Source organism: Microcebus murinus, chromosome 15, assembly GCF_040939455.1.
Source record: "Microcebus murinus isolate Inina chromosome 15, M.murinus_Inina_mat1.0, whole genome shotgun sequence".
In the NCBI taxonomy this organism is placed as follows: Eukaryota; Metazoa; Chordata; class Mammalia; order Primates; family Cheirogaleidae; genus Microcebus; species Microcebus murinus.
In genome coordinates this window covers 69,303,933-69,328,439 of record NC_134118.1, presented here as the reverse complement: position 1 = coordinate 69,328,439, position 24,507 = coordinate 69,303,933, and the positions used below count along the sequence as shown (strand labels likewise).

Here is a 24,507-nt window from a genome sequence, read left to right as displayed (position 1 = left end):
GCTAAATTGGTCGGAGGACTTTAAAGTCACAGGTGCACTGTGACAGCAACTTCACCCACCTGAGCAACAGGCCATCTCCAGAAGTCAAAGTCAATCCCATCTTAGAGGGTGCTACGCTCAACCAATTAATACTAGCAGAGGAATAAGTCCCAGACAGTTTAGTGGCCATTGAGCTGATTATAGTTTACCTTTTACAATTTTATTATTCGGGGACTTGTTCTGTAAATATATTTATATAGATATATATACCTCAACCCTATTTTTCCAATCTTTGGAATTTCTAAAGCACTATATGGAGATTTTAAAAAATGCAGCCTATAATTGCAATCTTAGTGTTGTGCTTTTACACATAAACACATTATTCATTAATGAGAAATTTGAGGGAGAGAAATAATTGGTTCTCATCTCTACAGAAAACAGCACATTAAAATCAGGGGAAAGGGGCAAAATTTAATATAAAATAGCTACATCTTGTTCTGCTATTATAAACATTAGTCTCCTTTATAGGTGAACTTGCAGAAATTGCCAGCAATGTGTTGGATAATAATATCTTTTTAAATCTAAAAATCTGATTTTTTTTCCAAATTCATAAAATGAAAAAATCAGAGGGGGTTTCCAGTCCATAAAATGTTGGGGGGGGAAAGAAATTAACACGGATACTTAGCCAAAAGTAATCTAAACGTTCCTAACCCACCGGGCCAGAAAATCTTAAGGGCACTGACGTCTAAGATAACGCAGTACCCAGCGGCGAGGGCCAGAGAAGTCAGAAGAATACTAAGCCAAGTGTTATTAATAATTCCCTGATACTTCCACTTTTAAAGCTCTGATTGAGGGAGTGAAGAAGGGGCATCTCTGACTACTCAGGGACTTTTTTTTTCCTGGTCGTTTCTGCCAAAGCTTGAATACAGTAGTCACATGATTTCTGGTCAACACAATGAACTTGCGTGAACCTCAAAAATATTGCCCGTTCACTTCAGCTTGGTGATCTGACTGGAAGTAATTTTTAAGTAAGAAAATATTTAAAAGTCCATGGAAATACACTGCATTCACCATTGTTTCACTTCTCCCTCATACAAAGCACGTTAAATAAAGAATTAAAGGCCTGCCTTAACTTGGCAATAAAATATTTTCTTTAGTTTTGATTGGATTAGTTGTAAAGCTCTCCATCCCAGAATCTGATGCCGTGCTAATTAGCTGGATGCCTGCAGGGAAGTCATTTAACATCTTTGGCCTCCTGGTTCCTTATCTGCGAAATGGGAGTTTGTGACTAGATAGATTCTAACACACAGGTCAGCCGGGAAGAAATGATGCTAAATTTAAATTTTGTACTTACGGAAAATAGACATTGACATGTTAGGGTTTATGGGAATGTGTTCTCTTACAGAATTTTACAGGTTTTGAACTACAGCTTTGTTTTTCTTTTATCTTAAATGGTTAAAAAAAGAATTCTGCAGATAACTTGAAAATGGTGTCAATTAGTTCACCCACATCAATAACTGAGAAAAGAAAAAGTTTATTGAGCTGACAATTGGAAGCTGCAGGCCGTATTGACTGCTTTTCCTATCTCTAGCTGCCTGGTTTTATACCATGCTGTATGTATAAAAAGACCCTTTCCCTAACGGTCTCTCTTGGGACATGATTAATAAAGCTTTGTCATAAGACTGTCAAGAAAAGGGGAAGTGGAGGAAGTCTTTTATTTATAATTGAATCACAAAGGGTTATGGATTTTTGTTAGGTATGCCTCCCAAAATTCTGTTTTGCTCTTAAAATCCATCAAGCAGGTCTACATATAAAACTCCTGGCCCTTACCCCTTATCCATTTCTTTCTATAATTCTCTATCCTAATTGGCTATGAAAATGCAAGCATATGACTGGAGATAAATCTTTTTAAAAAGAAGAAAAGTCATTCAAAAGAGAACAGGTGTAGATAGAATGCATATTAGGTTTCCTGTTTGTAAGAGCCTCAGTGAATTTTCCTTCTCCTCCTATTTTTTTAGGGTTTGGTCCTGGGCCAGGATTATGAAGTTATATGGTAAATGTCATTCCCGCATATTTTAGAGCAGGTAGACCTCACCAAGGCTCAGAAAACACTCTTCGTGTTTTTTCATGTCAAATATTTAAGAAATGTCTTGATATTCTCTAGCATACATCTATTTTAATAGAGGAAGAACTTTATTTTTCACTGACTGTAATTCTTTTAAGTGGGAATCAAGGATGGATTCTACCGTGTGTGAACACTGGCACAGATACCACTGTAACAGAGTGGTCACCCTCCTCCCATAGATTTTACAGTGTAAAATTGGAGTGGGAATGGCCTAGAAAAAAAAAAATGGCCAAAGACGTTTTCTGTCTGTTTGAAACTCCCCCTACTCTTTGGAAACTGAGGCCGTCGTCCCTGCCTCAGGCAGGTGGTCAGGAGGGGCAGGATGTTCTGTGTTACAGGAGGCAGCTCAGCCGACCTGTCCGCTCCATCCCAGGCCCAGCACCTGGTGGTGGAGGTCTGAGTGGGCCTCCCAGGGAGGGGCAGGTCATGGCAGAGGCGGAACAATTAGAGTCATTAAAAACAATACCCTAGAACTGAGGGCCCTCCCTTTAAATGTTCTGTATTTCTGTTTGTGTACAGGAACTTGGATTTTTGAGATGATAGTCTGCCATTTTCCTCCTCTGCTGGCAAAATAATCCATTCCTCTTTCCTTCTCCTCAACCGCTTGCGCTTGTTCTTCTGATGCGGCCCCGTGGACAAGTGCCAAGCTTTTGGTACACTGCCAGGCGGCAACCACATCCAGGTTCACTGCAGTCACTTCCGGTTCTGAAGATTCTGTTGGTATGATGCCAGTTCCCGCTCTGATATCTTCAGATGTCAGATTGTAGTCTCCAGTTCAATAACGCTAAAACTAAATTTATGCTTTTCCCTACAAAATAGCTCATGTATTTTGACTCCCCCAATAACACTGATTCCACAAGCACTCTTTAAATCAATCAGGTGGTTACGCACGGAGTCATCCTTGCTGTCTGCCTTTTCTCAACAGCTCCAACCACTGTTGATGAAGCCCTGTAGCTTTCCTCACGCAGCCTTTGTTTCTTTCCCTATTTCTTTTCCAGCCATTACATGAATTCCAAACCAAATCAGCATTGAAAGTCAGGTATGCTGATTTATTTACTTATTCATGAAATAACTGCTAGTAAATTTCAGTAATCAGAGCCACATAAGGAAAGAGTAAAGAATATGTTATTTGGAGAGATGTAAACAGAGGTAGAGAAAAGATGGGGATTAAAAAAAAAAGGCAGTGATAGAGGTAAAAATAGAGATAGGGATGGGTTCTCAGGACACAGATATGGTGCAGATACAGGTCCTGGTAGAGGGTTTTTCAACAACCTGCTACCTGCAAAGTTATAGCTATGCACCTGACAAGGGAGATCTTTATTCTTTCAAAGAAAGTGTTAATAACTAAAGCTTGAAGTTTACTGGGAAAGGGATATTTAGATTTGAATAAGATCCCAAGGCCTTCTGGAAGGGAAAAGATAGAAACTCAACATCTCCCAAAGAGCTTTTATGCAAGTTGAGATGAACAGAGAATGCGTTGACCAAGACCTAGTGGTAAAGACACAACAGGGAAAGGGAAGGGCAACAGTGTCTTAAGACAAAATTCCTATGAGAATCAGAAAGAGTCATGCAAGCACACTGGCCCCTGAACCTAGACGGGGTAGTTACCGGAGGCCAGCTTTCCAGGTCTGCAGTGTATCTACTCTGGCCCCAACTCAGACGGCCAGGCTGCAGATTTTCAGCTCAGAAAGCTGTTGTCTTTGGGGCTCAAAATGATACCCCAAAGTGAAGGCCTTGAAAGCTACCTCAGAAGCAAAGTTTCTTTCTGACCAACTCCTGCCCGTCTGTCTCTCATCCTTCAATCACCCCAAGGCAAAACATAGAAACTAGAATTCCTCCTCTATTGGTGGGTGGGTCATAGATACCAGAACACCTTTTTGATCATAGCTTATATGACCCTCATTCCAGAGAGGGTCCTGCCCTGCACCAAGAAGGACGAAATGTCGCATAGAGAGGCCAAGAGGAATTTGGATGGAGGCCTTGCTGAGCTTCCCCACTCAGTCTATTACTATTAAATCACACCATTTTTGTCCAATCCCATTTGTACATTGCTGTCCCTGCTTCATCCAACCTCAGCATAAAATCAGATAGCTTCTTTTGTGTCCTTGGGTCTCCATTCTGAAGGCTCCTATGTTATGTGATCAAGGGGCCAGTGCAGTGGCTCATGCCTGTAATCCTAGCACTCTGGGAGGCCAAGGTGGGCAGATCACCTGAGCTCAGTAGTTCGAGACCAGCCTGAGCAAGAGTGAGACCCCCCATCTCTACTAAAAATAAATATAAAAATTAGCCAGGCTTTATAGTACGTTCCTGTAGCCCCAGCTACTCAGGAGGTTGAGGCAGGAGGATCACTTGAGCCAGGAGTTCAAGGCTGCAGTGAGCTATGATCACACCACTGCACTTTACCCAGGGTGACAGAGTGAGACTTTGTCTCAAAATAAAAATATATGATCAAATAAGTTTGTTATGCTTTCCTCTTGATAACATGTCTTTTTGTTATAAGGATATCCTCCTTGACCTTCATGATGGGGAGAGAAGGGATTACCCCCTTTCTGCCCCTACATTGTTCTCATGAACATCTCAAATTACAGTTCCAAAGGAGTGCAGGAAAAAAAAAAAATCAAATTACAGTTCCATAAAAAGTAAACGCTGGGCACTCCAGTCTGTTTGGCATGGAGGGACAGTATCTGCAAATTAACACCGGGAAAGAGGCAACTCCTTCCCCACTGACTACCCACAGCCAGGCCTTCGGTAGAAGGATGCTCCCCCAGATGCCGGAGTGTTAATTTCAGCGTGTGCATAAGTCTCATTTGCTACAGGATCCACATCAGACCCCTAGGTTCTGGCAGCAGCAGGAAGATGGACAGCTGTACTGAGAGTGAGGCCCCAGAGGATAGAGATTCCTTTTCTCTTTTCTTTTTAATCTCATGAAACAATAGTAAGCAAGACTGACTGCTTGAGGACAAGTGAGCCTTGGGATAGGAAGTTGACAAATTTCCTGCTAATAGTAGTAGGAGATCAGAAAGAGAGGACATCCGTTTTGTATTTTAGGAGCCTCTCACTTGAAGAGGGTCAACTTGCACACCTGAAATGTTGAAATGGGCCATTGGACTCACAAAGAAAATGTGAAAATCCTCCTGGGAAAACACTCTCCTGCAACACTTGGCACATTGCTAATACTTCGACTTTTAAAAGCTGTAGGAAAGAGAATGTTCTATCAAGTCCTAGGACCTGATTCTATTCTCACATAGAGACAAACTCTAACAGTGGTGGATTGTCTGGAAGTTTTTATGTTTCATCTATGGCTCTCATAGGAAAAAAAAAAAGTCATGACTGGGTAATAAGCCAGAGTGTGTTTTTGCTTTTTACATCTGCTTGGATCAAGAAGAGTTAGATGTTGTTATTGTCTTTGAAAGCCCTGCTAGGAAGCAAGATATTCCCAGCAGTTTACTTGAGCAAATGGCTTCTGTTTAGCATAATGATTTCTTAAATATCACTTTTAACTTCTCTGTAAAAGACAGCAAGTCAAGTCACTCAAACTTTTCCCGAGCTCTGTTGCTGTTGTTTAAGCAAATTCAGAGGCTGGTGTAATTAGACTGCAGGGACCACAGGTCACTCAGAGCAATTAACATGGCTGGCCCAGCTGACAGGTCAAAAATGCTTTTCTTCTTTTTGTACTTAAAAAAAAAAGTCAGTGTAAAAAATGTTTTTCTCCTAATTCTCTCCTCTTTGTTTAATATAAACATTTATATGTTTTAATTCTAAGTCTTTTTCTAAAATTCTAGCTAATTATTACATAAATTAATCAAATATGTAATCAAAACCAACAACGTATATTAGAGAAACAGTGAGTCAAGCTTTGCAAAAGTTACAGCAGGGGTGAAACAGAGCTGAAAATATGTGATATTTGGAGGGAATAGAATGGGAAAAGAAACATAAACCATTTCTCCGAAGGGTATTTCTTTCCCATGATTGAGTCTTCTGCTTGCAGTTCTTTCTTGATGTGAATACTGATGCTATCTGTTATGTTTTATGAAGTTAAACATCTATTTTCAAAAATAAAGTAAAAAATTGTGACTTCAAAGTGTGATGGGTCACAAAATATGTGACAAACTGCATTTAGCAATGACAGGCAAAGTACTCGAACCCCCAAAGGACATGAGTTGTATTCCATGGCACAAAGTCTGGGATTTGGGAGTTATTTTGTAATTGTCGTTGGTCTCTGGAGTAAATGTTCCATGTATTTCTTTCTTTTTACCCAGAATGTAATTTCGCTGGGGTGGTGACCATGTGAGAATAATAGCACTGTGGGAAGAGCTCTTGTGCAGTTTTCATTGTAATTTGATCAATGTCAATAAATAGTTTGTCTGAAAACTGTTCTTACAAAAATAAACAACTATTTAGTAGCCATTTTTTCCAATATTCAGAGAAGTGAACAATTCACATAGGAGAGAAAATGTATTGACTACAAAAAAAATCCATACCCTAATAACAAATCGTCTTCCAAGAAATTATTTTTCTGGGATCCCCCCTTATGTGAAAGCATCAGGAAAAACTGACAGTGAGTCAATTATCATTAATGGTTTAAATACAGATTAAAACTTTAGCTCATCATGGGGAAAAATCAGGGAAAAATCAAAGCAGGATTATACTTGGGTTTAAATTGGCAGGATATTCCGGGCTGTAGTTTTATGTCCGTCATCAATAAGCAGTTCTGGAAAGCTCACGCTGTGCCTAGACTCACGTTTACCGTTTTCAGTCCTTGATGTTAGAAACTGGTGAGTCATATATGACTCTTTTCTTTTCGTTCCCTGCCTCACTCAAGCATCACTTCTAATTTTGTCTCCCAACTATTTCCCAGAAAGTGTGTTTCTTCCTTTCTGCATCTCCTCCCGCTGTACTAGTTCACGTCCCATCTTCTTTTACCTGAGCTACTTCCAATGGCCTCCTTACCTCTGTTCCTGTCAAAATCCTATCTCCCTCCCTCCAATTCAACTTCCAGTCAGATATCTTCCAAATAAAATACTGACGTGCCAGTGTCAGAGTACCCTTGTTGAAGACACTGGAGTGACATCTATATAAAACTTCCCTGATTTGGCCCACGTCTTTGTCTCTTGCTACTCTGCCTCTCAAACACTAATTAATTAATTCAAAAATATTTGATCTGGGCAGGGTGAGGCGCACCTGTAATTCAAGTTACTCGGGAGACTGAGACGGGAGGATTGCTTGAGCCCAGGAGCTTGAGACCAGCCTGGGCAACATAGTGAGACCCCATCTCCCCCCAAAATAAATATATAAAAAACAAAAGAAATAAAAATATTTGAGTACCTATGTGCCAGCCATTGCATCATACATTGTAGTATATTCAGAATTTAGCATAGTGCCTTCAACATAAAAGGAATTTAATAAATATTTTACCTCCCAAATACATCTTGAAGGGACTGGTTCCACTTCTTATACACTGACAGCATCCTGCCCACGTCAGGGCCTTCTTGGGATACTGCCACAGCTTCCTATTTCTTCTTCCAACACTGGACTGTAATCCAATCCTTAGCTCCTATGGCCAGAGGGAGGTTTTAAAACTACAAATCTGATCATGTTATTTACAAACTTAAAATTTAGAAAAGGGGCCCCGATGAATCTATGATAAAGTTAAAAATCCTAACCTGATTCACAGGGCCTTGCACATACCTCTCTCCAGGCTCACTCTCAGCCTCTCTCCTTCTCCCTCTCGACATTCCTGCCATGCTAGAAGATACTGATATTCCAGTGCTCCACTCTTCCCTTTCTCCCTTCCTTTGTTACATTCTACTAATCCCCAGGTCTCAATTTAAATATCAGTTTCTTCACGTGGCAGTCTCTGACTCTCTTGACTAGGTTAAATTATTTTTCCCAGCATTACCATGGCAGGACTCCATAGCAGTCATCACTCTTGTGATTACTCGTTTAAAGTCTGTAAATTCCTCAGAGAAGCTTTCCCTAATCCCCTTAAAGTTTAGCTATTCTATACTCTCATAGGTCAGCGCACTTCTCCTTAGCATGTATCATAGTTCAATAAGTATTTTGTTGAGTTGAATTGAAGATATAACTCTAGTCCTCAAGGAACTTTGAGGTTTTGGCTCTAGCAGTACCTATATACTCCTAGCTAACTCTTTTTCATTGCTTAGGTCTACCACTTTGATGGCCATGTGCACAAAAAAAGAATACAACGAAAGAGCAATGAAGGATAATTTATCATGCCTTGGGTCTATTTTAAAAGACAGGAGTTGATTGGGTCAATGCATAGTCAATTAATACATCTCTATTCATAATTTGAATAAATATCACAAAATCTTTTAAAACACCCTCACATCAAGATCATGAAATGAGAAATGACTTTTTAAACTCTGAATAGGCAGTTGGTACTTTTTGTTCATAACGGAGCAGGACGTGTTGTAAAGTGAAGAGCAAATAAAACGTGGTTACTGCTGCTTCACAAATAACTTTGAAACACAAGTAAATCAAATGTCAGAACTTGTACTTCTAACTTTGAATGTTTTCTTAAAGAAAACATTAGCAGAATTATCCACAACATCTACACGCTCTTTGGTATTTTCACCCAGATAAATCCTGCAACTCGTCGCCACTCAGCAGTGACTTGAAGCAGCAGAGCCGCTCTTAACATTTACACTTGCTTGATGAGAAGATGTTGAAATACTCACAAGTACACTTATTAAGTAAAAGAAATGACAGTGCATACTCGCTGTCTCCAAATGTTGACAAGGGGCACAGAGGTAAAGGTGGCAAATGCTTTCAAAATGCTAAGCTGTACATGAAAAGAAAGTGAAGCCGGGTTTCTAGTGTTTCTTTATCCATCTTGATCTACATTTGTTTATCTATCAAAAATAAGTTTTACAAAAGGGAAAATACGCTATCAGAAAGCGATTGAGATGAATCTGAATTTAGAGAGTTACAGTATCCAGTGACAAGAAGCTTCCGGGCTTGAATTAGTCATTCATTAACACGTGGCTCTGGGGACTAGTAACTTATGTAACATATTGATCTGCTAATTTCATCATTTACTTGATGGAGAGGAGAGAATTTCAAAGGAAGGTTTTAAAGGCATTCACATACACTTTTTTTTTAATGTACCAGAAGATTTGCAATAAATACAGCATATAAGCCTTTTAAAATACATTCAAAGTACCAGAAGACTAACTCATTAATAGCACTATTAAAGTATGACCAGCAGGGGAAAGGAGTGTAATTCTTTCTAAAGTGCTGTGTATAGGTGCAAGCAATATGCTTAATGTAATCCAAAGAGCTAGGTAATAAAGGGGGAATGAATGGGAAATAGTCAAAATGTGCTTCTGTTCAGCCTATATCTTCATTTCTTTCACTTCATGCATTGGAACTCACAGAGAGTGGAGGTTAAACATGCTGCATGTAAAGAGATGTGATGATATGGAATTCCCTCTTGATTCTTTTTATTTATTTTTTATGGTTTGATGAATTTTTTTATTTCAAAGTATTATGACAGTACAAACATTTTAGGTTACATGAATCACTTCTATAATGCTTGAGACACAGTTATAAGTGTGCCTGACACCCAGATAGTGTTCACTGTACCTGACAGGTAGGTTTTCATCACTCCCCTCCCCCTCCCCCCCCTGCTTGATTTCTGTTGGGATTTACTTCCCTCTGTGCACATGTGTGTTCATTGGTTAGTTCCAACTTAATAGTGAGTGCACGTGGTATTGTTTTTCCATTCTTTAGATATTTCACTAAGGATAATGGTCTGCAGTTCCATCCAAATTGTTGCAAAAGGCATTAAAATAATCCTTCTTTGTGGCTGAATAGTATTCCATGGTATATATATATACACCATATTTTATTAATCCACTCATGAATTGATGGACACCTGGTTGATTCCACATCTTTGCAATTATGAATTGCGCTGCAATAGACATTCAAGTGCAGTTGCTTCCCCTTAAAGTCCATTTACTTTGAAATTAAAAATAAATAAATAAAATAAAGTATTTTTTAAAGTCCATTTAAGACCAGTCTTTGAACAATTATTTCTTTTTCTTTTTCTTTGAGTAAAAGTGTTAGCTTATGAAGTAATATTCAGTAGGCATGTCTAAAACAAATATTCTGATTCTATGAACTTTTAAACCAGTATTTACAAGACAATCTATAAAGTGAAAAGTGTCTGTTGTATGAAGGCTAACTGAATTGTTTCAAGTATAGAGATGATGGGAAGGTACTGTTTCTTGGTTGAAGGTTTATATTTTATTAAAACATACACTAATACTTAAGCATTATAAAAGCTACCCATGTAACAAAAACATTTGTACCCTCTTAATATTTGAAAATTAAAAAAAAATTTTAAAAAGATCTGATAGTAAATGGGGGAGGGGAGGACCCTTCAAATTATTCTGAGCATAGGAAGCAAAAGAATAAAAAAACTAATCACACACCAAAAAACATATGCTGTATAAAAGTGCCACCATTTTAATAGTAATACTGCATTTTTAAGTGCTCTAAAAACAATTAAACTTTATATTTTTGTTATAGCTAAGATTTACACACTCAGTTTTTATGTCAGTATTCCTCTTGGATTAACTATTATATTTTTCTAAAGTAAGGCTATTGTAAACCTGGGATCAGATCTAGCAGTCTTTTTGTATTTAAATCTAGAACAGTTACTATAATATGATACAAATGAATGGTTTCCACTGAGCTTAATTATGTTCAAGCTGAAAATAAATGCATATGCTGTATCTATGAGTTTGCAAATTCAAAGCAGGGGCACCCTCTGCGTATCCATCTGTGTGTTGCTTTTGTCTTTTAGATTTTGTGATATAGATAATAAAGCCAAATCTTCTTTAAAATAAGAAGTAGATAATTGGAACAAGAAGCTAACCACATGTAACACAATGATATAATTTCCTACCCACTCAATACAGTTGAAATAAATAGTAGTAATGGCAGTAATAAATGTGTTTTCAAGAAAAGAATCTACTGTCAGGCCACACGAAAAAGTTATGTTAAAATAGTAAATATTAAAATTGCAAATGTAAAATGATAGCAAAGCTACTAAGCTGAAGACACATTGAAAATATCACCAGCTTATGCAATCTTTATTTTACATTTGGGCTATCAAAGAGATAAACTGCAAAAAGATTCTGAATGTATACTAAGAATATTAGTTACATCACATACCTAGTGCCAGCACCAAATAGGTGACTTTATGCATGAATTAACCAGTAGCCTACTTCTGCACATGCTTGTCCTCAACTCCAAAGGCAGGTATTTTGTCTTCATTTCTATAACCCATCCCAGGATTCTGCCTCAAGACTGCAGCATCAAATCCCTCCTGAGTTTCTAGCCCACCTCCCTGTCCTATAGATTTCAAACTCAAGATTGCAACATCAATTATCACCTTAGTTTCCAGCACCTAGCCTGTCCTAACAGATTTCAGACTTGCAAGAGCCTACAGTCACAGAAACCAATTCCTTAATCTGTGTGTGTGTGTGTGTGTGTGTGTGTGAACACATGTGTGCACATGTACCTTACTCTCATAAGGCTTCCACTAAAAACACCAGAGACTTGGTGGCTTAAACAACAGAAGTTTGCTTTTTCATAGTTCTAGAGGCTGTAAAGTCCAAGATCAAGGTTTTAACGGAGTTCAGTTCTCGGTGAGGGCTCTCTTCCTGGCTTGCAGATGCCACCTTCTCACTGAATCCTCACAGGGAGGACAGAAAGAGAGAGCAAGTTCTCTGATATTTCTTCCAATAAGAGCACTATTCTCATTGTGGGGGCCTCACCCTCATGATTTTGTCTAAATATAATTACCTCCCAAAGGCCCCATCTACAGTACCATCACACGGGGGTTAGGGCTTCAACATCTGAATTGGGGATGAGGGGATGGGGGTGGACACGATTCAGTCCACAGCACACAGTCAGCCTCTCTCTCTGCCCCTTGTCTCTCTAGATATCAGATAGATAGATAGATAGATAGATAGATAGATAGATAGATAGATAGATAGACAGACAGACAGACAGACAGATACCCTGTTGTTTTTGTTACTCTGGAGAACCCTGACTCATACACCCCTTGCACTTCATCATCTCTAAAATCCAAACTTCAAAATGGACCACATCAGTCCATCCAGATCACTCACTTTCTTATGGCCATTCAAGCTGCTCTTCTTTGGTGGCACCTCCAAACCCTAGGCCACTTTAATTCTTGCAAAACCACCAACTGCCTTCTAGCTTCAGCGTCTATCCTCTGCCAGGTACTCAATGCTGACTCTGTCATTTCCTCAGAAGTCATTCCAGATTTTCACTTCACTCTTCAAATCACTGAAGCCATCAATGGCTTTCACTTTGCCCAACTAATCAATACTCTTCTAGTCTCACTTAAGATCTTTGCGCCTTTTGACCCTATTGATTACTCTGTGTCCCCACACGTCGTGTTTGCAGCAAATGCGTTTTGAAGAACATGTCAAGGTTCTTTTACTGTGAGGCGTGTGCTGCAAGAATGCCGTGGAGCTCTCCATCGAATCTGCTTGGTCCTCCAGTAGCAAATGCTTGACAAAACCTTATTGAATGACTAAGCCCTCTCAGGATGAAACATTCTGCGTAGGCGGGTGATGACAGTCAAATGACAGAGTGAGAGAAAGGGGTTATTATCACTAAAGTAAAAAGTGGGGGAAATGCCTAAGTGTTCAGTTAATAATTCTCCTTCCTTTCACCTCCAGTAAGTGGCAGCTCTAAAAGAGTTCATTCAGCCTTTAAGAATGATGAAGTAGAGATTTCCAGACACTCTATTCCATCCTGCAAATTAAGCAAAGGGTCCATAAACTTTCCTGCAGAATGAGTCTTGTAGTAAAAATAACCATCTCATATTCTTTAAAATACATTCTCAGCAAACACGATGTCGAGAGAGACAGCCTCGTTTCTTGGAAACCATGCTTGACAGGGAACAGCAGACCTCAGATGTAGTTCTGATTCTGGCTAATTTGCTGTATTTTCTATGAGAAGTTAGTTAACTTCCTTGGAATTCAGTTTCATTACTTGTGAAGGGATTGGGTTTGATTATTTCTAAGGTCTCTTTGAGCTCTAAATTTCTATGCTAGTCTGATGAGATTTAAATTTTTAAAGCTCTTACTTCTTACTCATTCTTTAAAAATGTAAAAATTACCATACAGCACTTTTTCTTGCCAAAAAGAAGTTTCTTTGTCAGCATTTCGAGATGCTTAGACATAAACCTTTATACATCCTAATGTAAAAAAAAAATGCTCATTTTTCAGTCATTTTAATCTTTTTAGTCTTCATAAAGACTATGCCATGTTATGTATTATTTTAGAAAGGCTAGTGATGAATAATGTAAACTAAGTCTTTAGAGATGGAGTATATTTTACCTGAGTTTTTCCTCTTAAATTGGATGTTACAGTACTTTATGCCAGATTATTGTATCAAACTAAAACAATGCAATGCAGGTATAACATCTATTAACACCTTGTATCTACAAAAGCACTTTAAACTTATTTTGAGAATGATGTCCATTCACCCTACTATTTTAACATTCTCAAATGAGGATTAATGTTACTACCAATGCTTTTAATATATAGTACACTTCAGCCCTTCCTTTCAGATTTATGAAGTTGCATTATATCAAAAAACATAATCAATACAAAAAATTTTCTAAGCCTTAATCAACAGTTATTACAAGCAATATTCAATGCAATCATAGTATAAAAGAAGTGTGCTGAAATTAAATGTCAGAAGTCAGTAAAGTCAGGACAGAATATGAAATGCCACATAAAACTAATTAAATTTAGTAACCCTGATCAAACTGCCTTAGTCTCTTTTTCCCCGTTTGTCAAATAAAGGGCTTAGATTCCACGATTTAAGATAGACTACCTTGTGACTCCATGAGAAGAGGAAAATAATTCAGAGGAAAATAGAATTTAAGCTAGACCCTGAAATGTGCAGGGTTGTCACAGGAGAAGAGACAGAGATGGGGCTGCCAAGCAGAAAGGACAGCTTAGAGATGTCCTGACTCATCTCTTCATGACGCAATCCAAAAAGTGTCTTCCAGACCTCCGGAGGGATGGCTTAACCAGCCCCTGCGTTCAGAATGTGGGGAGAGCCTTTCCTAGAAAGAGCTATGGATTTGGGGAGAGGAATTTCAATCAACCCACAGGGATCCACCAGAGACAAAGCCAGGGGAATAAATATGCCAATTTCACTTTCCTCTCACCCTCTGGTCTTCTGTTGCCTCCGGTGAACCCAAGAGGAAGCAGAGGGCAGGGAGCTGGTCAGTCAGCTGTCGTGGGGCACAGGACAGGAGAGAAGGGTGGAGAGGGGTCCTGCAGGGTGGCAAGAAGACAGCCGTCCGTCACAGAACCTGGAACAGCGTTAAATTGGGTGTGCGTGTTTAGCATACTCAAATAAATAAACAAGGGCATTATTTTTCAAGTAAAAGCAATACATTATTAATCAAAAGAAGGCAGAACCAAAAAAAAGAGTAGATAGAAATAGAAAACGTAAAGAAATTATGAATCAAAAACTGGCATAACTGAAACAAGAATAGGCAAAAATCCTGAAAATAAAAAGTATTATCAATGAAATCTTTAAATCTGAATAGACTAGGTAGGCAAACTCCCTATAAACAGAGATTTTTATGGACTGAAAGCACGTACTGAAATTCACACGGATTGGGAGCATAGAGAGAAAAACAGGTTACAGACATGTGAGAACAGCTAAAGGGCACAAAAGATGGACTGTTAAGAAATGGCACGTATCTAATTAAATTTTCTGAAGAGGAGATGAAAAAGAAGAGTCCTCAGATTAGAAGTACAAAATGAACAAAGTTAATGCGAAATCATCAACTGTATTTCTATAAAACAGGAACAAACAATAGAGAATGGAATTTTTAAAAATAACATACCTAGCATAAAACACATCAAGTACTTAGAGATAAATCTAATGAATGTTAAATAAAAATAAATGCCTTCACCAGGCTAGCTTGAATGTGTCCTCAGGGCAAAGGGAAAGCTTTGAGCTAGAAGGAAAGCAGAAATGTGTAAGTGCTATTTGATCTTCTGGAGCAAGTCCTCCCAGTAAATGCAATTTATGTGGGCAGTCAATTACACCCCAACTCGGGAGAGAAGCCACAGAGTCACATGACATGGAGTGTGGCTACAGGGACGAGTGAGGAGTTGGTGCCATTAATGCCATCGATCTACTACAAACCATGCTTTTGGATGACAGGACTCAGATTTTGAAAGATGTCGATTTCCCCAAATCCACGATGCGCCAGGCTCATCCTTTATTTTCTCTGTCCCAGCCCTGGATCAGCCACTGAGAATGGATTTGCAAACTTCTTTTCAAGGATCCATCTCATGTCTCCTTGCACATGTAATATAATATGTAAGTATATGTGTAATGTTTCAATACTGTTACAATAAAACATCTCAACTAATTGTACAGAGTCAATGTCAAAGAGAATACATTGACTGAAAACAGTGAATAAAGCCATTATCAGGATTTTTGAGAAGTAAAATAAATTTTTTTCCAGCAATACTTATTAAAGAAGGAGAGATAGACAAAATTATTACTGGGAATAAAAGGGAACATAACTACAGGTATAGTAAGATTTTTTTTAACTGTAAGTGAATGCTAGGAGCAACTTTATGGAAATATATTTGAAAACCTACATAAAAGTGATAATTTTCTAGAAACTGATAAATATCAATATTTTCTGTATGAAATTGAAAAGGGTAATGAATGTACAACAGCCATTAACTGTTGGCAAACAGCCATTACTGAGGCCATCAACATTTTTGCCTTGTTCTCCTCAAAACCACAAATAATTTGTAATTTACACCAAGTGTTTTCGGGAATCAAAAAAGAGTGAAAGATCCTCCACAAATACTATTAGGCCAATATTAACTTGACAGTCAAACTAGACAAAGGCAATACAAAAATAGAAAATATTTTAGATAAAGCTACTTTGTGAACATAGAGAAATTCTAAATAAAATATTAGTAAACTGAATTCAGTACACTATAGTTTTAGAATTTTTAATACATGATAAATAATAGGCTATGTCCAATTAAATTTGACAGATAAAAGATCAACATATGACTCAATGCCATCCTAATAAAAAGCTAATAGAAATGTAATTGAAAAAAATAAAATTATATTAACCATAACAGTCCATTCATTAGAGGACCTAATAGAGGTGCACCATATGCATATTTTGATCAAAGGCCAAGTGCCCAAATGAGAAAATCAATATATTGCCTCATTAAGACAAAAACCAATATGACTACCACGATGAACTTTGAGAATACAAGGTGAATAAATCTGAAACTTCATAAAAATATGAATTTTATTATTTTCAATGTGTGTTGTCAAAATTATTTTTTATTTCATAATGCAAGAACAATCATTTCTCGGTACTTTCAGCTGCCAGGTTGCTTACACAGCCACTGCACAGTACATCTATGCCATTAACTACATATTCATTTTCAATTATGGTAGTTTAAGGGGAAAAATTCATGGCAAAAAGGGAGTTAAACATCTAAAAATTAGAGTTCTTAGGTTCCTTTGTTTAATTTTTTTGGATACTTTACACTGAACAATTGTACAAAGATTAAAATTATCATACACTTTCCAACATTCTGCCTTATATTATTTAAATTCTATGAGCCTTTGTTGGTTCGAAGGCATTGATATTCTTTCTTAAATAGCTAACATGCTCTCTCTTAATATTCTAATTTCAGTTTCAAATTCTAATTTAATCCTCAAACTTATTTTCCTACACAGTTAAAAGCTTATAATAGTTTATTCATGATACTAATATTTTGCAGTCATCATTAATTTCTACAGCATTGTACTCTTGTAATAATTAAGAATAACAAAACAATACAGAATTTTACCACAAAAAGAACATGTGAACTTTTGCTCTGTGTTAATACCTGCAGTATTTACATATATGTGAAAATGAATATTCAGATATTTGCTATTAATCCAAATGATATGTCTTATTTGTTTTATTGATGTTGCAACTCTGTTTATATATGAAAGAAACTTTTGGGATCACAGAATTATTGATCATACTCAAGTTTAGGGATGCCAGAAATTATACTGAATTTGCCTTAAGCTATTTTGTTTTTTAAAACCAAAGATGAGGCCATGCAACATAGCTGGTTTGGCCCAATATCAAAGCCAAACAAAATCTCCATGCAACTCTAATAACTAGGAAAATCTAACAGAAATTACCGTGACATGTTGAATAGTATAAATAAGGACCTAAATAGATGAAAATAAATCATACTCATAGATGATGTATTACAATATTATGAAAATATCATTCTTTCCAAATTAATTCATAATTTCAATTTGATTACAAGCAAAATTCCACAGAACTATTTAAAAGCTTTACAGTCTGATCCTAAAATTCACATTGGAGAGAATTGAGACAAAAATAATAAAAAAATTAAAAAAAGAGGAAAGAAGAAAGAACACAATAGAAGGCTATCTTGAAAAAAGAGAATCTCTTTCTAATTTGAACAATGGTACTACATGACTTTGCCATGGCTCTATGGTCTTGTCTTAACGGATACCAAGCCTTAATATACAGATATGAATTAGACCAGTGTAATAAAATTGAGAGGAAAACGTGGTGCATGACAGAGGGGACATGACAAATAAGTGTAAAGTATGTTTTCTAATAAACGTTATTATGAGAACTTAATAAAATATGTAGTAAAATTAAAATCTTATGCTTAATACAAATAAAATTAGAAATCTACCTTACAATCCATTCTAAGTGAATTAAACATCTAATCTGTAAACCTTTTAAAAGAAATTATAGAATATCTTTATGACTTAAAGATGATTCGAAAAGCATACAACAGGCCGGGCGCGGTGGCTCACGCCTGTAATCCTAGCTCTCTGAGAGGCTGAGGCTGGCGGATGGTTTGAGCTCAGGAGTTCGAGACCAACCTGAGCAAGAGCGAGACCCCCGTCTCTACTATAAATAGAAAGAAATTAATTGGCCAACTAATATATATAGAAAAAATTAGCCGGGCATGGTGGCGCATGCCTGTAGTCCCAGCTACTCAGGAGGCTGAGGCAGAAGGATTGTTTGAGCCCAGGAGTTTGAGGTTGCTGTGAGCTAGGCTGATGCCACGGCACTCACTCTAGCCTAGGCAACAAAGCAAGACTCTGTCTCAAAAAAAAAAAAAATGCAAAAAACAAAAGATTGATGAATTTGAATACATGGAATTTTTAACTCTTCAACTCAAGACCATACAAAACTAAAAAGACCAGTCACCCACTGGAGAAGCTACTTGCAATTCATGTAACAAGAAAAGGAATTAGTTACATTAACAAATAATGAACTCCTACTAATTATTAATAATAAGAAAACAGGCAAACAATAAAAAAGGAAAAAGCATATGAACAGGCAATCAAGTGATGAAACCAAACAGCTAATAAATGTATGAAAAGATACTCAACCTCATTTCTCAATAGAAAAATTAAAAATAAAACAATGGTGAAATGTCATTTCATATCCATCAGATTGACAAGAATTGGAAATATTCTCTCTAGTATGCACCATTGATAAGGTTGTGGAAAAAGAGGGAACTTGTATACATTGCTGAAAGCATAGTTTTAAAAAATACCCTGGAAGACACTATGGCAATATTCTGGTAAAGCTGTAGGTGTGCACAGCATTCAGACTTTCAGGTATGTATCTTCTAGCACATGTGCTAAAGCAGACAGGTGGTGGGATATTAACACATGGTGTTTATAATAGCAAAATATTGGACACAGGCCTAATTGCTCATCCGAAGAAAAGAATGGATAATAAACTGTGGTATACTGCATCAAGAGCATAACATACAGCACTTAAAAGAGATGGATCAGAGATATATGCATTAACATGGTGAAAACTCAAAAATAGAATACTGAACAAATAAATGCAAGTTAAACAATGGTATGCATATTTTCATGCAATTTTCATAAACACCAAAAATATACAAAACATTACATTGCATTATGGATAAATTATACAGTAATAATATAATATATACATGAAATTAATAAATACTCTAATGAGGAGGGTTAGAATGAAGGGAAAGGAGGTCAGCAGGGAAAGGAGTCAGGTATACTACATACAGTTCTTTCTGTAATATTTTATATCATGAAAAAAACTGAATACTTCAAATTAACAATTTGATAAAGATTTGAAAAAGCTATGTGGTGTTTTCTTGTGATTATGATTATGTTGTTTCCATACTTCTTTATTTATTTGAAAATTTTGCTGATAAAAATAAGGCTTTTACTGTACTTATTGAATAAAGAATAATAATTGAGCCAGAACTAATATAACTACTATTGTTATTGAAAACACAGATGCAGGACACAACACTTAAGTAAAAAAAAAGGGGGAGTTACAGCAATCACTATATAATTTTCCTCCTGCATATCTGTGAAATGTCACCTTTGATTAATAAGGAAGGGTATAAAGGAGTAACATAGCTGCTTTATGAACCAATCAGTAAAAGAGGAGGTAAAGAAAGAAGAAAGTCATTTCCATGTTATACAGTATTCAGAAAACAAATTTCTTAGCAAAAATAAAAGACTCTTAGTTGGGTGTGGTGGCTCTCACCTGTAATCCCAACACTTTAGGAAGCCAAGGTGGGAAGATGGCTTGAGGCCATGAGTTCAAGGCCAGCCTGGGCAATATACTGAGACCTCATTTCTAGAAAAAATAATTTTTAATTAGACAGGCATGGTAGCACATGTTTGTAATCCCAGCTACTCATAAGGCTGAGGCAGGAGGATCCTTTGACCCCAGGAGTTTGAGGCTGCTGTGAGTTAGGCTATACTTGTGTCACTGTACTCCAGTCTGAGTGATAGAGTAAGAACCTATCTCTAAAAAAAACAAAAAGACTCTTGTCCAAAAACTATAATAACTTGCATAAAACGTGGTTGATAGCTTCATGAATCTAACAACAAATCTGAAAAAGAGATTCCTTTGAAATTTACAAATTATTAAATTTATGTATGATGCTATAAATGTATGTTTAGGTAAAAAATGTAGACTTTTTTTACGTGAAAATTAAAGATTAAAATTGTTATTCTATGAAGAGCATGTTATTTTTCTTAATTTTTAATTATTTAAATACCTGGATCACAATAATTTCAATTTACCAAAATCACTTATTTTACAGGTAATTATTAAGTATTATTATTTTTCTTAAACTTTCACTTGTACTTTTAACTGCAAGTTTCTATATGAGCTGGTGCCAACACTTCATATTTATAAAATCTCATGCACCCTGTTGCCATTTAGCATCATGAATGCCCATTTGTAAACAAAGTGGGGATACATTATGATAGCCAAAGGGCAAAGCTTTACCTGGACAGAGATTCATCATTTTTTAATGCAGCACAGCTTGAGACTTGCGATATCATCAAACACTCTGAAAGGTTCTTGCCAGAGATTGATGACCTAAACAATTACTGCAACTCAATAATAGCATCAACAACTGCAGGTTGTTGATCTTGCACACAACAAAAATATTACTTTCATTCTTATTCATGCTTATTTTTGGCCAAGTCATATCAATAGTTTGACCAGAGAAAATGTTAGAAAAAGCTATAGTCTTTTATTATTCCATATTAGTAATCATATGGGACATACAGATTGCTATATTAGCAAGTACCATACCAAAAATAATTCACTTGCAAGGCAACTATAAAACATTATGCAATGATATGTTAATGCATTTATCAAGATAGCTTTTTATTGGCTATATGACACATGGAAAACACCAAATGGAAATCTAGAATGAAAATAAGATGATGCTGGTCAGTTTGTTTTAATGTTAACTATGCCAAAAAAAGCTTATGATATATTTTATTTATGCCATCAGTAGCATATACTTATGAGACAACTGTGTCAAAGAAAATGGTTTTCTATAATAGTTTTCTTCTTTTTTCCCCAGAAAATGCTTTATTTTTAATTATCAATTTGATAGTTGGATGAAAGTATATTTTGCTGGAAGCTGCCTCTAGTTGGACTAAAAAAGATTTTTCTGTGTCTATAATTTACCTGATTTTGATAATTTCACAGAGAAGTATTAGAAGTGATGGCATGGCCACTGTGCACCAAGCATAAAGAAAAGCTATAGCTTCTGTAATATTCTGCAAGTAACTGAACTCCACGTGGAAATAGCATGGTTGATTCACATTTATTTCAAAACTTACTATTTTTATCCTTTTCAAAGCTCTTTGCATGTACATTAAATTCAAGAACACAACTGAATAAAATATAAATCATTGGGTGACTCTTTTAATTTAAATTTTGTTGTGAGCGTTATCAACAAAGGCGAGCCATTAAAAAGGTTATTTCTTTACTGGTGAATTAATGATAGAAGGACAACCGGTATAAACTATTCTGCAGACAGGCCAATAATGAAAACATAGCTAAAGCAGTAAAGCTTGCCAACTACTGATGAGACTCCAGAGAAATTCCTTAACAGATGTTTCCCTGAGCAAATATATACTTTACCTACTCTGATTATGATGGCCTTGAGAATTCATGATTTGATTCAACACTCAGCTACTCTTCAGCAGCCTCATAAAAATATGATTCGTACAAAGAATATATTCCGTATTTTCCTTTCCTGAGAACCAATATCTAACATATTTATAGTTTTCAGTCCCATGTGGTGAAGCAGTAGTCCAATAGCACTGTTTGTAACACCATAATTAAGGTTGTGTCAGCGTTTTATTATGAAAGAAAGGAGGCAAAGCCTTTCTTGCTTTTTTGTTTTTTGGGTTTTGGTGTCTGGTTTTTTTTTCATTCTATAAGCTTCCTTTCATTGAGTGCCCACTGACTGCAGTAATCTGACCTCCCATTTGCCTCCCGCTAGGAATTTCTGATGTCTTGCTCTTGGCTGAATGATTTGTGTACAAACAGCTTAAAAGACCTCTTTTTTGAAAACCAAGAGAGTGTTCCTGACAGACAGTTTAACCTTTCAGGTTCATGTCTAATCATTATAATACTTGGAAAACTTCTTTCTGAAAGGAGCATTATCAGGAAAAAGTTGGTGGTTTGTAACAGCCATATAAAACAAAGCACCCAGAGAGCAATGAGGGTCACAGTTATTGAGTCAAAGTAGAACGCCGATCACTGGCATCTCTGCAGCTTTACTAGTATCTATTTGTGTGTATTCAAGCCCTGATAGTTTTAATTATTTCTTTCTGAAAATCTCTCATTGTCTATTTTTATTTTATTTTATTTTTTGGTGGCACGGAGTCCCTGTGGAATGTTTTATTTTTTTTTTCTGTGCTATGTTTTATTTTTTTATATTTATTTATTTATTTATTTTAGCATATTATGGAGGTACAAGTGTTAAGGTTACGTATATTGCCCATGCCCTCCCCCTGAGTCAGAGCCTCAATCAAGCGTGACCATCCCTCAAACGTTGCACATCTCACTCACTGTCTATTTTTTAATGGGTGAGAAATATCAACTATGCACTTATTAGTTGTGGGACTTTGGGCAATTGGGCTAATTGCACCCTGGCCTCAAATCCCCTGAGTATTAAATGTAGATTAAAAAGGAAATCTACTTCATCAGACTACAACATAAGGGTTAAATGGAATAATTCACGTGTTTATGTACAAGGCCTGGCACACGGTAATGACCCACACACCTACCTACTATGGCTTCGGTGTTGTTATTATTAATACCACAGGGCTCCTCGTCCTGCAGTAGCCTGACAAAGTGCAAGTTTCTAACTCTCCACCCAGAGCCAATCCTTTTTAAACATTCTAAACCATTTTTTTCCTTTTTATTCTAACACAAGCTACAAATTAACCAAATCAATGACTGCTGTAAAAGTAATAAATCCTCTAGGCTCCGCAAAGGGAAAATACCATGTCTATTTTATCGACATAGTGCCTCATGCCTGGCATAGAGGTATGTGTTTTATAAAATATTAGTCTTTAGAGCTATTAAATAGTTACAATATTATGCACAGTTACATAACTACTTAAATGAAAACAATTCATCTTTGGAGCTAGGAATTCAATTTCTGATATGGCTTGTAAGTGAAAAAGACAAACTTGTTCTGATACTATTTTAACAGCTTTTATAGGAATCATATTAGAACTAATATTAACTCACACTTTGAACAAGAGGCTTGGAGCTAAAACTGGAAGGCATGTTCTATTGCTATCAAGGTGCACTAATCAAGTTGCCTGAACACAGTGAATGGCAGGAAACCAAAAACCAATGGAAATCCTGAGCCAAGGAAGAATCCGGCACAACCTTCACACCTCCCTGCCATGGCCTGACAATCTCCCTACTCAACGCCTCTTATTGCTAAACCAAAGTCGTCCCTACACCCTTCTCATTCCTGGTTTACATTTGCAGAATTTCCAGGACTTCAGTGGCACCTCTTATCCAACTCCATTTAAAAGAATAATTGCATGTGCATAGTGAAAAAGAAGAGGTAAGTGGTTGATAATATTTTCCACACATATTTTGATGACCATGCATTTTTAGCTTACCTTAAAATGTGAATGAACAATCTCCTGTACAATTCCCTGACAGTCCAGTGATACTTTGGCTGTATCCAAAATTTATCAGTAGTAAAATAACCAATAGGACAGGCTTTCACCATAACAATAGAATCCACTAGCACATATTCTAGGCTACGTTCATTGGTTTATTTCCCTTTGTATTCTCAAATTTGACAGGCAGCCGATTCAATAATATAGTGTTTTAGAAAACTGGCATTAATGCATTATCATCACAGAATTTAAATATTCCAGTGTGTCTTGAAAGGCAAGAACATTCCAATCTTTCAAGTCAAAGATTTCCCTGTTATCAAAAGATCATTCACATGGGCCACCACCTTCCCTAACCACTTGTAACATTCTCAGCAGTTGTTGAAAGCCACCAGAATCATTAACTGACGCTGCATTATGCCATTTCTCTTGCTGTCTAACCTGTCACCTCCATGCTTTCTGCAGGCTCTCCTTGCCTGTGTATCAGGGTACCTGGTTTCTCGCCTCCTCCTGCTATTCTGCCATTGCCCTCCTGGGAGCGCTGCCGCACCGCGAGCCTGTTCCGCGTCTTTCCAGCCGTTCCTGCCAATCTCCAACCAGCCCAGGAAGAGAAATACACATTCTTTGTTAGAGCAACAGCGCCTGCTTTTAAACAGCGCTATAGGCCACGGATTTTACTTCTGATTCCAAAAGACAGTTCGTTTGTAGGAGATACAAACATCAAGCACCTTAAAGGTAGTTACGTTCTTTTTCTAGGTGGTGGTTTTGCAAAACACATGCATTATCGGTGCAAAACTGTTAGCCTTAGCTCT

General features: G+C 36.9%; 1 long non-coding RNA gene across 1 annotated transcript in view; it reads right to left on the bottom strand.

The window, feature by feature from the left end:
- The window catches only part of LOC105874669 (uncharacterized), a 66,980-nt gene that overhangs the window by 2,650 nt on the left and 39,823 nt on the right, over positions 1-24,507 (bottom strand). The window contains exon 4 of the long non-coding RNA XR_012923273.1: positions 7,520-7,658. This is a non-coding gene — a long non-coding RNA (uncharacterized LOC105874669). The remainder of the gene's footprint in view (positions 1-7,519; positions 7,659-24,507) is intronic.